Genomic DNA, 18,276 nt, shown 5'->3' with positions numbered 1-18,276 from the left:
GATTATTACTGAAAAGTGATAATTGAGGTTGGAGGGAAGACAAAAAGGAATTTCAATTGAAAAGGGATAGACAAGTTTTTAAAATGAAGCAAAAACAGGGTTTAATGAGAGAGAGAGAATGTATGCCATTTAAATTTCTTTTTCATTTAATCCATTAGGTGAATAATACAAATGAATAATCCATGTCTGGTTTCAGGGTTCACCCCCACTCCTTGCATGCAATGCCTCATAAACTCTTTCATAGAGGACATAGAAGGAAATCACGGCTACGCATTCGTGAAATGGATTTGGGGGGCATAACATTTCTTAGATTTTGCCTGGTGTGCTTCTGGGGGTGAAAATGTTAAAACTAACAAAAGGCAGACAACCATGCAAGGTTCAGGGTTTGCCTCAACTGAAATGGGTTTGTACTACAAAAAATTAAATGAAAAGGTGTGTCTCAAGGAGAAAGTTGTTTGAGATCAGAAAGCTTTCGAGGGCATGTTGTTACAGGATTCCAGTGAGGATCCAGGGAACATTGCTTTCTGATCTTGGGTAATCTTCCTGAATATCTGCAACCCACGATCTAGCATGAGACTGCTTGTTATAGGATTGTTGCTTTTAGTACATCGCAGAAGAAGTTGGCTTAACACATACAAATTCTGTTTTCTAGGCAATGACATCAGTACTTTCATTATATTCTATTTAGCACAGGGAAGATTTTGTTGCAAGCAAGAGGCACCTAGAGCTCTTCTTAAATGAAAGCCTATTTGTAAGTCCACAAGAGCATCTGTGACTTGTGTGGCATGGCAGGTAGCTTAGGTACTTTACTCGGACAATCCTGGTCTAAATTGAGAGAAATAGCAAGAGGTATGAGTGAAGACTTTTAAGAAAGAATTATAAGGGTTAATGCATTATAAAGATTGCAGAGGTAGTGTTTCTGACTGGCTACTAGACACAGTGGCCATGCTCTGCCTTCGAGGTTAGAGACATTATGTTTCTGAAAACTAGTTGCTCGAAACCACAGGAGGAGTGCTCTTGTGGGTTTCTGAATGTACCCAAAAGTTAAGGTGTTAATGATAACACAGTGTTAACAGTCTTCAGATGTACTCATTTAATCAAAGGCTGATATTTAATTACTATTATCAGTCCCTCATGTTATGGGAACCGAAGAACCGAAGAACTTTCTATGATCTTCCCCACAAAGGACAAAAAAAAAAAAGTAAGAAAGAAAGAACAGAGCTGGTAGACTAAATTAATTCTTGTGCAATTCCACCGAGTAAGAATACGTAATACTACTTTGGGCTGCTGAAGAGATGGAATATATTTTCAGCTGAGGAGTGCTTACAGGCTGTGAAGATGTTACTGATGCCGAAATGAAAGAGGGCTGCAGATCTGAAAAATGAATCTAAAGTGGATGTTGTACGTTGGAGTAAAGACTTGCAATCAAATGCTAGCAGCAGAAACAGTGCTGGATCCACTGAGAACAAAGAAATGGGAGGTTAATAAACCATACCAAGAAGATTAGAGAAGACATTGTGCCCCAGAGGTTATGGAAAATATTGAAGAATAGAAGCAAGAGATTTACTTATAGCTTAAGGAAAGTCCTTGCTGCAAACAATCACCTCTAATACTAGCGTGTGTGTTTCTAAAGCATATTTTAGTAATGACCACTTTTATATCTTGCTGTAGCAGTAAGCCTTTGAAATGCCAGGGATAAAGAGAAATACCTTACATTGGTACCCCTAATAATCTTCATTAAATTTTACAAACACCATGTTTTGGTTGAATTGGCATGCACCTCTTAATACTTTGCATGGTATTTGCATGTTGTTTTTTTTAAATTGAGTATCACTGTTATTGATATGCAAAACATAGGGTTTGGGGTTTTTTTTTAGTTGTCTTATTGTAAGCAAAATGATCCATGGACATTATCAAGTTTAGCAGCAATCCTGCTAGGTAGGTCAATATTATTATCAGTCTTCTTCTTCTTCTTCTTCTTCTTCTTCTTCTTCTTCTTCTTATTATTATTATTATTATTATTATTATTATTATCCATCTGTCATTGATGCTTTAGTCGAGATTCCTGCATTGCAGGGGCTTGGACTATATGATGCTTGGGGTCCCTTCTAGGCCTGGGCGATGTATCGATACATCACCCAGGACTGCTATGAGGGGCAGACTGTGATGGCGGCTTCACTCCAGCAGTATATTGTGGGTGAAACTGATCCCGCTCCTAGTCCCTCTGCTACCAGTGCCGCTTTCAATATCGGGCCACTGGTAGTAGAGCAAGATCTAGTTGCAGTAATGGGTGAACCTCTGGCCCTCTAGATGCTGATGGGCTCTAACTTCCATTAGCCCTGGCCCATGTGGCCAATGGTCAGAGCTGATGGCCATTGTACATCTGGAGGGTCATACGTCCACAGAACTCCATTCTAGTGGAATCTTGGTTCTACATCCCTTTAATTCTTTACTATCTATGTCAGATCACTATGCTACAACAGTGAATGTGAGCATTTTAAAACTTGAGAATCTAATAGGTAGCAGATATAGTACCCATCAACTACAGTATAAAAATTGGAGGTGTTATTTATACCTTGCTTTGTACTTCCCCCCACTGCTGTTCTACAAGACGATCCCAGTTGGTTGTAATGAGATATTAATGTTTCAACCATCAGGATTGAAATATGATTTTCTTTTAACCATGGAAAACTGTCAAGCCCATAGCTTGTGAAAAATGGCCTCTGTGATAAAAGCAAGGTTATTGGAAGCTTTGCCTCCCTCCACCCTTTATCCTCCACCAATAATGATTGATGTTTTCCTTTTACTCTTCTCAGGAATTCATTGAATTGCTTGGGCAACTCATAAGGATTTTAAAAATGGTTAGCATTTTATATCTCTACGCTGTTAGAGCAGGAATCTGCTTTTTTATTAAAAAACACACAGTGGATCTGTGATCCTTGGCTAGAATGCTATTTTAATCTCTTCAGGCAAATCAAACTGAATGATAAATTGTATGATTCATTGCTTAACCTCAGTAGTAAAGCGGTGATCTTAAAAATCCATGTGCAGCAATCTAGGAATCTAGAGAAGGCTGAGCAATAAGCATAACTATTATTGTCTAAAAATCAAAGAACAGTTGAGAGCACAATGTTAATAAATTGATGGCCTCACAGTTTTGAAACTTTCCTTCTAAGTGGCCTGCACTTGGGCCATTCAGTACAGGATTTTGAAGAGGACCTTGAAAACGTCACTGCTGCCTTTCATGTTAATAACCTTATCATAGCAAATAACTTTATCAAAGCAAATTTATCACAGTAAGTGTACACCGACTGGTGTGTTTAATGTTTGTAGCTCCATTCCTTTTAGGCACATTATTTAGGGAGGGCTTTGTCCTACAAACTGGTGTAGAATTACTTACAAAAATAAAATAATAAACCTCTCATCTCTAATAACCACTAACAAGTCACCAAGGTGGTGACAGAAAATAAGGCATTTTCTGACAAAGATTGTGTCTCTCTCTGTGTGCTTGTGATTTGCATCACTGTCCCATGCATTCGGGGCTAGCCCACGACATTTTGGCACCTAAGGCAAACCACACAATGGCATACACACTTCGCCAGGGAAGAAGGAGTCATTGACAATATACATTTGGAACAAGGACTACATTGGGAATGGGGGAGCTGGTTTGGCACAATGTAAATCGCTGGTCCCCTCTCCTGGGTCACTCCCCTGGTCCCCTGCCTCTGCCACACACTCTTCAGAGCCCTGCCATTCTCCGACATCGAGGGGGAGAATGGGGCCATACAGATTCACATTGGCTATGTCTGCCCTGACTATCTTAAGAAAAACTAGTTGGGTTGGACCAAAGCAGAATATGGATGCAATGCCACCCTTCTGCTTGTGATTTCCAGTGGCTGGTATTCAGAGACATACAATCTCTGATACTGGAAGGTTATATACTGTAGCTAATATGTCCAGTAGTCATTGAGGGCCTTAATTTTCATGAATACACACAAACCTCTTTTAAACCAGCCCAAGTAAGTAGATATTACTATTACCAAATACCAAGGCTCCATATTTTATCTACCCTTAATTTCCCACCATTCATCTTCACTGGGCAACCCTGGGTTACAAGAGAAGGGGGAGAAGATACTGCTCTCTCTTCCTACACCAGACATCATGTTACACACTTGGAAGGAAACCTTTCCTCATAGGGGAGTTTTTCCACATCCTTGGCTGCCCTTTTCTGAACATTTTTTGAACTTGACAGTGTTGACTTAATTCCCTGGAAGGATTTCAGAGGTGTTAGGATTTTGTGATATAAATAAAAGGAAACATTAAAGTGAATAACAAAAACAGTTCCAAATAATTTGTAGAGTAGTGAGTATGCTGTTCATCCTGTTTACATTAAAGGACAGAAGTGACACCCAGTGATGGAAATTGCTTTAATAGGGGTTCTCACAGCTATATTGAATGCCACACTATAGTCACTGTAGGCCACAACTTTCCAATAAAATGATTCAGTTAAGTATAAAAAGGACCTTCAAAGTTCTTTAGGTTTCAGGAGTCAAGATTCTTCTACGCTACATTGCATAATTGCCCCTTCCCACATTGCTTTGTGGATATGTAATGGGGGGGGGGTCCTAAATTCTAACACAATTTCACTTGTCTCTACTAAAATACTTATTGGCACACAATGAGGGGGGACATTTTAAGTGCGTCTGTCTGTCTCTACATATAAGTGTGTGCCTAATTTCATAGAATCATAGCGTTGAAAGGGACTCTGACCAACCCCCTGCCCGGCAATGCAGGAATATGTAGCTGTCTCTTACAGGGTTCGAACTTGCAACCTTGGCATTATCAGCACCATGTTCTAGTCAACTGATTGCATATCATTGTGACTTGATTTGGAATACTACAATAAATATATATTTAATAATAATGATAATAATACAATACAATACAATACAATACAATACAATACAATACAATATAATATAAATACAAATTTAATGAAAGATCAAACAGCCGACCTACCTGAAAGTATGCTATCATGCTAACTACCTTACTTGATGACTTAAGTCAGTTCACATGGTCATTCTTTGCCAGTTTTTTCATGTGCACTGTCCCTAAATGTTCAGCCATGTGTAGAAACCTTTGGCCTAAAGAAATGCTCCTGTTTTAATGGACAATCATATCAAGAAGAAGAAGTACTATACTGTATTTCATAAGTTTTCTAGACCATAATGCTGAAATAATTACCTATGTTGATCTCAGTGTTCCCAGGGTCTGCCCTGTGGCACAATGGATTGCAATGTATATGCATGTACACACACACACACACACACAGAGAGAGAGAGAGAGAGAGAGAGAGAGAGAGACTGGTAATTAGTCATGGTAATAGTGTAATTTACATAATTCTTCTGTGAAACACAACTGCTAAAGTTCCTAAAACAAATGACCATGACTGTAGTCCTGTGCTGAGAAATACACACCTCATAATGTTGATTTAGGATTTGTGATATGCTGGAATGTGTGATTTTTGGCACTCAGTCATGTGCCCTTAATCTCCTCAGAGAAAAAATTAAGAAAACAAGGGTATATACATTACAAATGTAAGTAGAAGTTAACGAAAATTAAAAATGTGTATTAATGTGAAAGCAAAAAAGTTGCTGTCCTTGTAAAAATTTATTCTCTTAGCCTCTCTTATGGTTTTTCTGGGTTGTTTTTATTTTTATTTTTTTTGTTTCGTTGCTTCATGCTATTCTTATCCATAAATGTGTCCTGTACAGAAATTAATGTGTAACCGGTAAATAAATGACAGTTGCACAAGTGATTTTTTCACTCTGGCTATGTATGGTTGGATGCAGCTTCCTGGCATGTGTATCTAGAACAACAACAAAAATGTGTATGTGCTGTCATTGCATATTAAATCCATCCAGGTTTTGTATGAAGATCTATAGAGAAGTGCCCTCTGTAGGAACTTTATAAACGTTAAGAGGGAAAAGCCTTTCAATAGTATATTAGCTGTATTTGGATGCAACCGTAAACCATGGCTTGTCACTGTGTGAATGAGCCACAGTAAGCCTCACAACACCCCCCACCCCCAAATTGCAGGGCCAGAAGGAGGACCTCAGTAGCATTGATTTTCAGTTTCTCTGAATCTTGGCTTCTTGTTGCTTCCAATCTGAGGATCATGGTTTATTACTAACAATAGTTAGCTCATACATGTCAGCAACCGCCCTGAGACCTCCGTGTATAGGGCGGCATATAAATTCAATAAATAATCATAATCATAAACCATGCTTTGAAATTGGCTTGTTTTGAAACTGATCATAGCTATTGGTAAATCACAGTTCCTAGATTAAACTCTATAATAAGCTTGAGATACAACAAAGCTGAAAAGAAAAGCTTCTGAAGGCCACTTCCTGACCATGGGACTCATTTCTCTAATTCTAAGCAATAGTGTATTGTTATGTCTAAAAACAACCTACGTGTTCTAATTTTCCCAGTGTGTTGCATGATGAGTCTATCCATAAGTGATGGTTCTGAAGATCCCAACCTCTACAAGATATAGCTGACTACTACTGGGAATAGTGGGAGCAGTAAAATTCACAAAATTATGTAAGAACTTGGAGTAACTTGAACTAGTCATATGTTACAGAGGTCAGAGCGTTGGTATTGGAGATGGGGGTCTGTATTTGGCACCAGCCCCACATTATCTGTATATTGTTCTGCCCTGTGATCCCCAGTAGAGAATTTTAAATGTGGGATCTTTCTTTATTAGAAACAATTGCCTACCTTTTGACTTTCAGCATAACTGATACTGACAGTATATGATTTGCTGTGATAGAGCGAATCCAAGGTTAGGATGAAAACTTTGGATCGATAATAAGCAATTGTAACCAGTTTGATTTTTGTCTCTCTGTGTAATCTAAGTTACAATGAAAAAGTAAAATTGACAATTCAGCACAGAGTAAGGCACTTTTACAGCATGCCTAAATATACTGGGTTGTGATCAAATCTCAGTGTATCGTGTTTCCAAATTTGATTTCAGCAAACATAACTGTACGTTGGAAAATGGGAAACAAAATTTGTAAATGGGATATGCTGAGTTCAACTATAAGGCTTCATATTTCTTTGTTCAGCAGCTGGATTGCTTATGTAGCAAATCTTTGCATATTTCATCCATGTGTTCTGTCTATGGGAGATCAGCAGCATGTAACAGCAGATGCTTCCTCTTGTAGTTGTTTCTCAAATGATAAGAAACTTGGTATCTGTTACTGATGTATAATATGCCATATTGGCCCAAACCTCCATTCATGCACCCAGGCTTGCAGACTATCGCTGCCCCTTATTATTGTACGCTGACGATGCGGTGATCCTCTCTTATTCTCGAATCGGTTTGTGGAGGGCCCTTAAGATTTTTGCGTTATACTGCCAAACAAATTTACTTACTATTAACCATTCCAAATCTAAAGTCCTATTTTTTTCCAGGAGTCGTAAACTGTATAGGTGGGAACTCGAGGGGAAGCCAATTGAACAAGTTTACAAATTTCAATATCTAGGAATTTACTTCCAGTATAATATGGGATGGAAAGCGCATATCACATATTTACAAAATAAGGTTAAAGCCCTTATCTATGCTCTATTACGCTTCTTCTTTACTGAGGGGGCTATGCATGTTCCATCCGCCTTAAAAGTTTATAGTGCGAAAGTGGTTGCAACTATGGCCTATGCGGTCCCTTTATGGGGCGCCTTTGTAAACCTCTTGCCTCTGGTGACATTGCAAAATCTTTTTCTAAGACGCCTTTTGAAACTACCCTCCTGTGTAAGCAACTCTGCCATTCGCCTAGAACTTAAGATCCCCTCCCTAGAGATTCTGATGTGGAGACATGCCTTTAATTATTGGCTGTCCCTTTGGCATAAATTGCCAAACTACCATCTTATTCAGTGCCTTTGGAGAGATGAATTCACCAACCCATGGGCAACAAAAATCCATTCCAAACTGTTGTCTTATGGAATCTCTCCTTCCGATATACTTAATTTAGATCTAATTACAGCTAAAAAGGTCATCAAACAAAGATTGGAGGAGGTAGATTTGCAACAAAATCTTACTACAGGTGGAGGTACATGTTCCCCGATAAATCAGGGCATTACATCTATGTCCCAGATACCTCGATATCTGTCTACTTTATCGGCTGCGTCGCATAGATTCGCATTTGTTAGAGCCAGATTTAATGTGTTCCCCTCAAATGTTCTGAGCAATAGAACAAAGTTCTTCTTTTAATAACTGGCAAAGTTGTTTATAAATTCTACGGTATATCAAGTATATCAAGAGTGCCTCTCCTGAAACAATATTTGCTTCATTCATTTTTAAAATGATTTTTCTTTTTTGTATACTATAATTATTATTAGTTTCCAGAAAATCACAGCTTGCTTCTGAAATAGTACTGTATTTTGAATTGGATGTTCAAAGTGTATGTTTATGTTGCACAATGAGCCACCTGTTTGCAACTCATTTTTGGAGTTCATACCCAATGGCTGATCACTCACTAAATAATGCATAAAATTGGAAGTGAATATTATTTTTGACCCAAGCCACATACCATATATTAATGATAAAATACTTCTAGTTCATAATCTGGCAGCTGTATACATTTTCACTATTATTCTTTGTTTTGTATATTACCAATTCACGTTATTTTTGTTGGCGGCTGGCCACACCCAGCATGAGACAAGAAATGGAAAGGTGGCTACATTCATTAAAATATGAATTGGAGAAAATGCAGAACCAATTATCCAAATCCAGGTAGTATGGGAAGACAAGGATTTTAACTAATTCTGTAGGGGAAGCATCTCTCCCCCCCCCAGACCCCTTGGGATGTAATGTAGTCTCTGGCTGTGACACCCCAACTAAGAATGGGGAGGAAATGCACCTTCCTTGCTAGATGAGCCTTAGGTATCTAACCCACCCATGCAGGCCCTGCAGTCCAGCGTTCACCCAAAATGGACATGTCACCCCAAGTCACCCCAGGTGTAGTCAGATGTCTGAAGTGTGGCCATACTAGAACAACTGAACTTAAAAGGGAGAGTGCACCACGAAGCTATTAATTACAATTCATCAAGAGGTCCAGTGCTATCATTTGTGAACTGAATTGTTATTAATGGTTTTTTGCGAAGGGCCACTGTTAAGTAATTGTTGTCTGTACTTTTCTGCCTTTGTTTTTTAATTCTTTTAACCTGACTGTTTACAACCTCTGTCCCAAGCTACACACCCATCTACCCACACACATACTTGCAATGGCAAATAAATTTTCATACATCTGATGAAGTGGAGTGTAGCTTATGATGTAAAAATCTGTTATTATCTTTGTTGTTTAAACTGCAAGATATAATCTAGTGAGCTTCATGGCTGACTCAGGCTCTGAAGCTGAATTCCTGCCAGTGTCTGGTGTTGGGCTTGGATGTCAGAACCTGAAAGCGCAACATGTAGTGATCCTTGCATAAACAAGAGCTTTCAGCTTCCCCATCTGATGGCTTTTGAGTGCTGCCCCCAATATCCCCTGAAGGATAGAGATGACCTGTGGAGCATCACAGCATGAGGCAAAAGCAGCTGATGATGGAAAGAAAAATAGGCCACATATATCCCATGCACATAATGAAGTACTTTATGCATGCACATGAGCTTCTTTGAGCTCCAGCTACCATAGTACAAACACTTTCAGTTGCCCTCTTTAGGAATGTCTGAAGATTTGTTTTAAAAAACACATGTATTTGGGGCTCTTTATACTATGGACTAAAGTCTAGGATTGCTTTTTGTTCTAAAATATTGGCTGCATGGCATCTACTGATTGATTGCTTCAGGCAGAAGATGATGGTTCTTTCTTTCTTTCTTTCTTTCTTTCTTTCTTTCTTTCTTTCTTTTACTGAAGTGGCCAAGCTCACAAAGTTTGTGCAGTGCTTATAACTGTGATTTTATGAAGTAGAAACAATTCATCTCAGAGGTTACAGTGGAAAATGAAAAACACTTTTATTTTGGCCAGCTGTTCTCCTTTTTCAGTGAAAGTATAACTGTGAATGGGTCTGTCACCATGGTGTTGCCTTAAATGATCCTGGACTGGAGTTGGATACTTCACACAAAATAACATTGATGTTCTGTAAAGGTTAGGGATGTTTCCTAAATGGAAAATTCACCTGCAGTGGTGGGTTCTGAAACGGGAATGCTTGGCATATTGCTTGAAACAGCATCTGGGAGATTTGAAGAGACAAAGGCACAAAGACAGGTGTTGGTTGGCTGAAGCATCTTGGGGAGCAGGATCCTTGTGGACTAGCAGATATGCTGCCTTCTAGAAGTGCATGTTTGCCTCCTTTTATGCTGCTCTTCTGTATCTGCACATAAAGCAGATTATGACCCACTTTGCATGCAACATTAAGCCACAGCATGGCTTAGCATAAATGAGGAAATGGATAGGTTCCTGAAGGAAAGTTCACAGCTGCTTCTGCACTACCAGATGTTATAGCTGAACCAGGTTTGACACTCATGTTTTGTATTGGGGAAACAAACCACTTGCCCATGTTCAGATGTAATGGTGAGATGTAATGGTAAATGTGCTGGAAGCACAACAGCAGCAGCAAGACTCTTACAAGATGCAGAAACGTGGCCTTAGCACAAGCCACTTCCCTTCCCCCTTTTGTTTATTATCTTATCTTATCTTATCTTATCTTATCTTATCTTATCTTATCATCTATCATCTTATCATCTATTTATTTATTTATTTATTTATTTATTTATTTATTAAATTTGTATACCACCCATCATCCATAGATCTGACAAGATAAAAACACAAAATACATAATAAAAACACAAGCAAAGCAAAACAGTAACCATCCTTCCCGCTATCTTCCCACAAACATTGGCCTGGTGAAGAGTTCTGGACAGCTCTGAAAGCTTGTGCACTATTTTGTGCCATTTTTGTTGGTCTAATAAAAATATTGCCTCAATGTGGGTTTTGTAATTTTCATTATTATAGTTAGTTTTAATAAATTACTTCATCCAATATACCTGATATATATTGGTGGATGACCCACTCATGTGATTTTCTCAAGAGTATAATTTCTTTATTTTTTGCTGTGTAGCAACATCCCCTAACAGATATTCTCCCATCTTCCTGGGTCTTACGCGTTGTGCTTGAATTCTAGTTAAGAAGCCTTAGGCTGGAGAAAACCAATTAAGAGAGAGTTAGGCACTTGACACAGTTGTACTGGTAAAGCTAAGCGTTAGTTTGGGGACTATCTGGGAACTATCTGCAAGGCACACTAAGTTGTTTGGAAGAAAAAGAAAGCTCTGATGATTGATGGGAAAAGGAAAAGGAACACAGATTGGCTTACTTTAGATTATTTCATGATCAAATTGGGTGCAAAAGAAAGAGAATAAAGTAAATCTGTAGTTGAAATGCTCTTAAAATTAGCTTTTAGTGCAAAGCATATTATTGAGATAATTGGTAAGCATTGTTATTGCTGTCTTGAGAGACAATGGAGTGTGTCTCTGTGGCTGGAGTTAAAACCACTGTGTTAGCAGCACCAAAGTGACACCCCCAGTGTGCAAGTCTGGACAGCCTATGCAGAAATCACTGTTGGACCCACTATTGGTCTTGTATGTTCAATCTTCTAGGGCGTGTCTTCACATAAAGAGAAAGTCCCTAACACACTGATGGGTTTGAGACCCATCGGCTACCCACACCTGGTTTAGCTGGCCAATCAAAGCCATTCCTGGGGTGTGCCTGCTGTTGTACGCTGTTGCTTGCTGACAGCTTCTAGGAACCATAAGAGAGAGCTGTGTGCGGGGTGGGGGCCAAAGGTGGACAAACTATCTCAGAAGTAGCATGACCTGTCCCCTGCCAGAGGTACTCCTTCTCCCCTGATACCCCATATACCCTTTGGTAAGGGTAAGAACCATTTGTTGAAAAGAAAGCGGTTGTAGTGGAAAGGGCATGGAAATGACACATGGAAGAAATATGTGATGCCCCTGGCCTCTGTTTTTTGTCCTGAAATTTCCTATCCCTATGCTCTTCAGGGCTGTGTTTCTGTTCTTCCCTTAAGCACTGATAACATTTGGGGCAGAAATAGCAATGGTAATTGCAGGCAATCAGCTCTTTCTGCTCAAATAATGGTATTCATTGGTGTTACAAGCACCCAAGTTGCTTTAGCCTCAGCCTAGTGTTTCACACTGAAATCATATGTTTTTTAAAAAAGCTATTTGTCAGAAATTTGAGGGAACCCCCCCTCCCCCGGCATTTCCCTAATGACTGCAAGTTGGTGAACTGAGATTTAAGTGCTGGAGGCCTAGAATCCTTTTCATTAGCAAGAGCCAGCATATTTAGGCAGAGTACTTACTGAAACCAGAAGTAGAAGGTGTGGCATCGTTGGCTAGGCATGGTCATAAGCAGAACACTGGGAGAGCATTACCGATCCTTCTTGCAATATTTAGAAATCTGTTCCATGTGTTCTAGTAGTGACAGAGCCATTTGACAATTTTAAAACTCCCTGCATTTGCTATTTTAGTTCAGTAGTTGCAGCAGTGGGTTGCTTGCTGTGGTACAGGGATGTGGAAACCTGTGGCCCAGCAAAAGTCACAGCTTCCATTATCACTGACCACTGGTCATAATGGTTGTGGCAGAGGAGAGTTGGGAGCCCAGTGAAACAGTGCAGGGTTTCCATCTCTGTTATAGCTGGTTTTGAAATCAAAGTACAATAAAGGGCTTGAGAGAACATGGGCTTTGGGACCAGGATGGAGGACAAAATGACCTTTTGGAGTCCCTCACTATAATTACCATGGGTATCTTTATTCATTTCTCTCTGGTGCACACTTTACTCTGTTTTTTTATCAAGTGTCAAGAGCAAATTTTAATTAGTGGCATTAAATTAATCAAATATATATCCATGAAGCCACACTTACAAGGCGAAGACGTATCTTGTCCAGACACTCATACTTGATCTACTACCACTCATCCTGTGAAAATGATTTGCAGAGATGACAACTGCCCTTGGAGAGCTGAAATTATTACTTTTAGTTCCACAATCTTTTCATCCCTCCAGCATTCCTGTTTGACTAGTCCTAACCGCATTACTCTTCTGCTTTAATTAGTGTCTTCTGAAGCCTTTGTGTTGTTGGCATACCCTGTCCAGGCTCCCCCTCCCCACTTTTACAATACTGATAATAAATGAAGTTGGCACATGTCACAACAGTATCTGAAAGGCCTCCCCATTAGGTTTTGACTCTTTTTTTTCTGAGCAAAAAGCAGGTTGGAGTTATGTATCAATAGTGCTTCTTTGCTTTAAATTTTGAGGCAAAGTTTGTTAAATTCATAACCACCTGCTTTTGCAGATTGTTTGTATTCATTCTTCTCAAGTGCAGGCTGACTCTGTAATAGCAGGGGCATTGCTAAGCCTTTAAAAGATTCTGGCCAGAAAATTTGCATATACTAATCTACATATAGATGCAAATTTAGGCCAAATTTCAAAGGGGTAAAACCAAACTCTGGCTCTTGCTTTTAGGACTTCCCTTGAGCCATGGGGGCATCAACAGGATTTTCTGGATATGCTGCTGCTAGATATAAACAGAGCTGTTGTATGTGCGTCATCTGTAAAGAGCTGGAATATATATATATATATATATTTATGCAAGTTTTAATTTGCTGTGGGAAAGGCATCAGATTTGGGAAGAACTTTGCATTTCTGGAACATGAAATCATGCCAGCAAGGAAGCAAATGCATTCCTTGTATGACACATCAGTTTTGACACGTGTTCCGTGGTCTCTTATTCTTCTTGCTACATATTGTGTTCTCTGCGATATGGAATTGGGTTTCTGTTGTTTATTTTTTCAGCTGGTTGGTAAGCATGCCTTTAGATGTGCCTGATGGCCAGAAGAGACATGGCATAGGCAATCTGATTAAAAACCCCTCTGAAGTTGTTTTACATTAAACTTCAAAGCAGCCTCACACGGTTTGTGCACTTTGATTTTGATCTGAGCAGCAGTGCTGATGGAGGGGAGAATTGTAACCCTTTATCCCCTTGGCTCTTTTTCCAGTATAAATTGTGTCCATCTCTGAAGCAGCTATTAGCTCTGCTGGAGAAAGAATATGAGCACAATTCAGGTACCTGTAATTTTTTCTGCAGCAGGGCTAAATGGCAGCTTTGAGTATATATGTGTGTGTAATTTCAACTGGGAAATCTGGCTGAAAAGAGTTAATATCCTTCTTCCCCTCTGATCAAATTCAGAGTAGGCATAGCTGCTTTTAAAGTATGTGGGTGTTTTTTTAATGGAAGGTCCAGTAAGAATTTCCTTTAGTCCTAAAGCTGTAAAGTTACTCATAATAAGACTATAATCATTCTTTCATGTCACCTCTGATATCAAATGCATTTTAACCAAGGAATTAGACGTACTACACCAAATAATCTTATTCTGTATTCCCTTTAAAATATAGATAGCATTTTAAGATGCTGTTATGACCTGATTAGTAGGAATGTAGTTTTACTCATAGGGGACCGCGGGTGGCACTGTGGGTTAAACCACAGTGCCTAGGAGTTGCTGATCGGAAGGTTGGCGGTTTGAATCCCCGCTGCGGCTTAGTCACGCTGGCCACATGACCCAGAAGCTGTCTTCGGAGAAGCGCCGGCTCCCGGCCTCTTGAGCGAGATGAGCGTGCAACCCCAGAGTCGGTCACGACTGGACCTGTTGGTCAAGGGTACCTTTACTTTACCTTTAGTTTTACTCATAATTTACAAGGGGAAAGATGGTTTGAGCATGTAGTATCAATCTTGGCCCGACTGCATTGGCTGTCAATTAGTTTCCAGGCAGAATTCAAAAGGACAACACTTAGAATGGTTGACAAATATTTCTATGTATTAAAAGTAATTTTAGCAAAATATGTTCAGATCATTGATATCTAATGAATGTATGTGAATTCTAAATCTGGAGGAGGGGAGATGGGTCAACTTTCAGTGTACATTTCCAGCTCCTTCTCCTACTGATATCTTAACACCATTTGAAGAATGTAGCATCCTCTGCTGAGACGAACAGGAATAACAAAAAAATCAATTTGTTTGTACATTCCTACTTTCGGATTGAGTTTTGTGAGATGGTTGCAGGACTTGCTTATAATTTGGTGGCTTTAAACAGCTGCTTGGGGCAGCATTTGCAGTGGGAGCAGATGAAAGGGTCTTTCCCCAGCTACTATCACTTTTTATTGCTAAGGAATAATGTAGACTTTAAAGAGATCTGCCTTTACAGCTTAAGCATCAGTACTCAGGTCAGACGCCTTACCACAGAGAAGGCTTCCAGCAATAATAAGTCCAAGACCTGTCACTCCTTGCCTGGTTATACTACATCAAATAACTTCTGTAATCCGGTGATTGCAGTACCTGAAAGGTGTGGACAAGACTTTCAATTTTATACTTTGCATTCGGAAAGCTTGAACTTTATGATTTGCACCAAGCTAGCCATGTTAGTCTCTTGCAGCAGAATATACTACTTATGGAGATCACCAAATTGGCTACTCCTACAGAAGAGTTTACTATAATGAATTTGTCAGTCTTTAAAGGGCTGTAAAACTTCATCTGAACTCTGCAATGTTTTCCATAACTTGAATATGTAGTCTTTTGGGGAGAAAATGTGTAGTGCAAGTGAACTCAGCAACAGCTACCAGTGACCTTTGACTACTAGATCCAGTGTTTGATGTTTGCACTGACACACACAGAAGTGACTTCTGCATACTGATTTCATCAGAGGGACCTGCTCTGTTCACCAAGTTCCTTTATGGCAGGGTGGCCCAACTGTTGGAAAAATGCCCTGGGGGTGCCTGCAAGTCCCTGAAACTCTGAGAGTCCTTCGGTACGCGCATTTCCTTCCTTCTCCAGTGCACTCAGCGACATATACCAGCTGGTATATGCACACTAATCTTCTGGCAAAACACAGAAAGAAGAGTGAGATATCATAGATCTCATCTACTATTAAATTACACAGTATGTACAGACAAAGGCATAATGGCATCTGTTCTCTCCAGGTCCGAGAGAACAAAAAGAAATAAATAAAAGTGCAAGTACAGTGTAATAGGGACACGGGTGGCACTGTGGGTTAAACCACAGAGCCTAGGACTTTGCCAATCAGAAGGTTGATGGTTCGAATCCCTGCAACGGGGTGAGCTCCCGTTGCTCGTTCCCTGCTCCTGCCAACCTAGCAGTTCGAAAGCATGTCAAAGTGTAAGTAGATAAATAGGTACCGCTCCGGCAGGAAGGTAAATGGTGTTTCCGGAAGCTGTCTGTGGACAAACGCCGGCTCCCTCGGCCAATAAAGATGAGTGCTGCAACCCCAGAGTCCGTCACGACTGGACCTAATGGTCAGGGGTCCCTTTACCTTTACAGTGTAATAGTACCCGCAGCAGAAGAGATAAGACTTCTTTCTTTCCCAGAGTTGTCCCAGACAGGCATGTGATTTACAACAATCTCATCTGTAGCATCGGAGGAGTGAAACTGCTAACACCAACATGCAGCTGCCCCATAGACCTCGTACCACCTTTTGAAAGCTGGATAAGTGAGTCACTGGGCTTTGGAAAGGACCTGGGTGGACCTCTGAAGGGATCCTAGAGTCCTCCTGCCTCCTTCCCAAAGCCTAGTTAGTGCTTTCCAAGCTTTGGGAAGGAGGTGAGAGGGCTCCAGGACCCTGCCAGAGCCTCACACCTACTTCCCAAAGCCCAGGGCCTTGCTCACCCAGCTTAGGGGAGACAGTGTGAGGGTTGGTGGGGCATAAAATTTATTGGGTTCTTTTGCTGAATGACTGGGGAAGTTCCTCCATGTCAATGAGCTCCTTGGTCACATTAAAAAACCTCTTACAGTAAGTGATTAGTGGTTCATAGCATTTTAGGGTGTGTTGATTCTGCCATTCCCCGTTTTTTACATGTGTTAAAATATTCACTTCAACTATTTGTTAAAACATGTTATTTATTTTTTATTTATTTAACAAAATGTATTGGCCACTTAATGATATCTCTGAGCAGTTTGCATAATATTGGATAAAAATATTTATAAGAAAATATCCATAAAACAAATATAACTTTAGATGTTTGACTCCTAAGCACATCAATAATATTGAGCTTTACTAGGGTAGAAAAACACATTAACCTTGCTATTACGGTGCCCAGAGAAAGATTAGCAAAATCAACAGCACTGACAAACCAACTGGTCAGCCGCAGAGAAGACCCGTAACTATTAAAAAAGCTATTAAAGAAAATGGCCTATTAGCTGTTAGTTTGGGAGACATCCATAAAACAATCTCTGAGGCTTTAGCAATATCTGACAACTTTCTAATCTCCCTCTCTCCCCCCACCCCCCTTCTTTGTAGATTTTGTTCTATAAACCTTCTCTGACCTCTTGTAACATAGCTAGAATATACTGATGCATTTCATAGACATTTTGATGAACAGACTAGGCAGAAATTTTGGAAGAAATAAAACACTGTAGATCTTGTGGTTCAGTTTCTTGCTCAAGTTGTTAACGGTGTATGGTTTTTTCTTTTACATTTAAAGATTACTATAATACAAACATTTTTTCAAAAAGAGGAAATTAACAGCTAATATTTGAAAGGTCTTTGGTGGACTCTCTGTTAGAAGTGTCACGTGTCACTGTGTGTTCAAACAATATCAACATTTAACAGCACAATCCTAAGCATACCTACCTAGAATTATGCTCGATTGAATTCAATGGCATTTACTTCTACTTAGGTATGGTTAGGATTTCAATGCAAGCTATTGCATCTGCCAGCAATATGCCCTCTGAAGTATATTGATTCTGGCTAGGTTCATATGGTTTAGGATTATTTATTGTTTCATCTTAGCCAAGTATATTAGTGGCACTTACTCTCAAGTCAAATGTTATTCTATTTTTTAGAGTACCTGTAAAGTTGGTCAGCAAGACCTAACTGAATATAGTATAGTCAGCTAATTGAGATGTAAAGCAATGTAAGACTATTGTAAAGCAGCCAAAGGTTAGTAATCGGAGAAATAAAGTGTACCTGTCTTGAGAGGTAAGTAAATCAAACTGTGTAATGAGTTTAGTGGCAATGGAGAAAGGATAGCTTGGGCTAGATCTAAGTAAAAGGCAGTTGGATTAATGCAATCATTCTTATCTATGTCTTAGCCGTTTTTCTTAGGTACATTGGTTTCTGGCATCTTGTGTGCAAGACACCTTTGTGTGCCTTCTGTTTCTATAGGTCCTCAATTGTAATAGAAACAAATGCA

General features: G+C 39.6%; 1 protein-coding gene and 1 long non-coding RNA gene across 7 annotated transcripts in view; one reads left to right on the top strand and one right to left on the bottom strand.

Moving 5' to 3' along the window:
* LOC307224763 overlaps nt 1-12,671 on the bottom strand; it is a 30,709-nt gene extending 18,038 nt beyond the window's left edge. The window contains exons 1-2 of the long non-coding RNA XR_013842737.1: nt 12,379-12,671; nt 5,245-5,276 (exon numbers count right to left, since the gene is read on the bottom strand). This is a non-coding gene — a long non-coding RNA (uncharacterized lncRNA). The remainder of the gene's footprint in view (nt 1-5,244; nt 5,277-12,378) is intronic.
* Nucleotides 1-18,276, top strand: part of NAV3 (neuron navigator 3) — a 436,309-nt gene that overhangs the window by 82,297 nt on the left and 335,736 nt on the right. The gene's annotated exons all lie outside the window — the stretch shown is intronic.

The sequence above is a fragment of the Podarcis cretensis genome (assembly GCF_951804945.1).
Source record: "Podarcis cretensis genome assembly, chromosome: 10".
Lineage (NCBI taxonomy): Eukaryota > Metazoa > Chordata > Lepidosauria > Squamata > Lacertidae > Podarcis > Podarcis cretensis.
The sequence above is the reverse complement of the archived record's forward strand: the minus strand, read 5'-3'. Positions and strand labels throughout refer to the sequence as shown.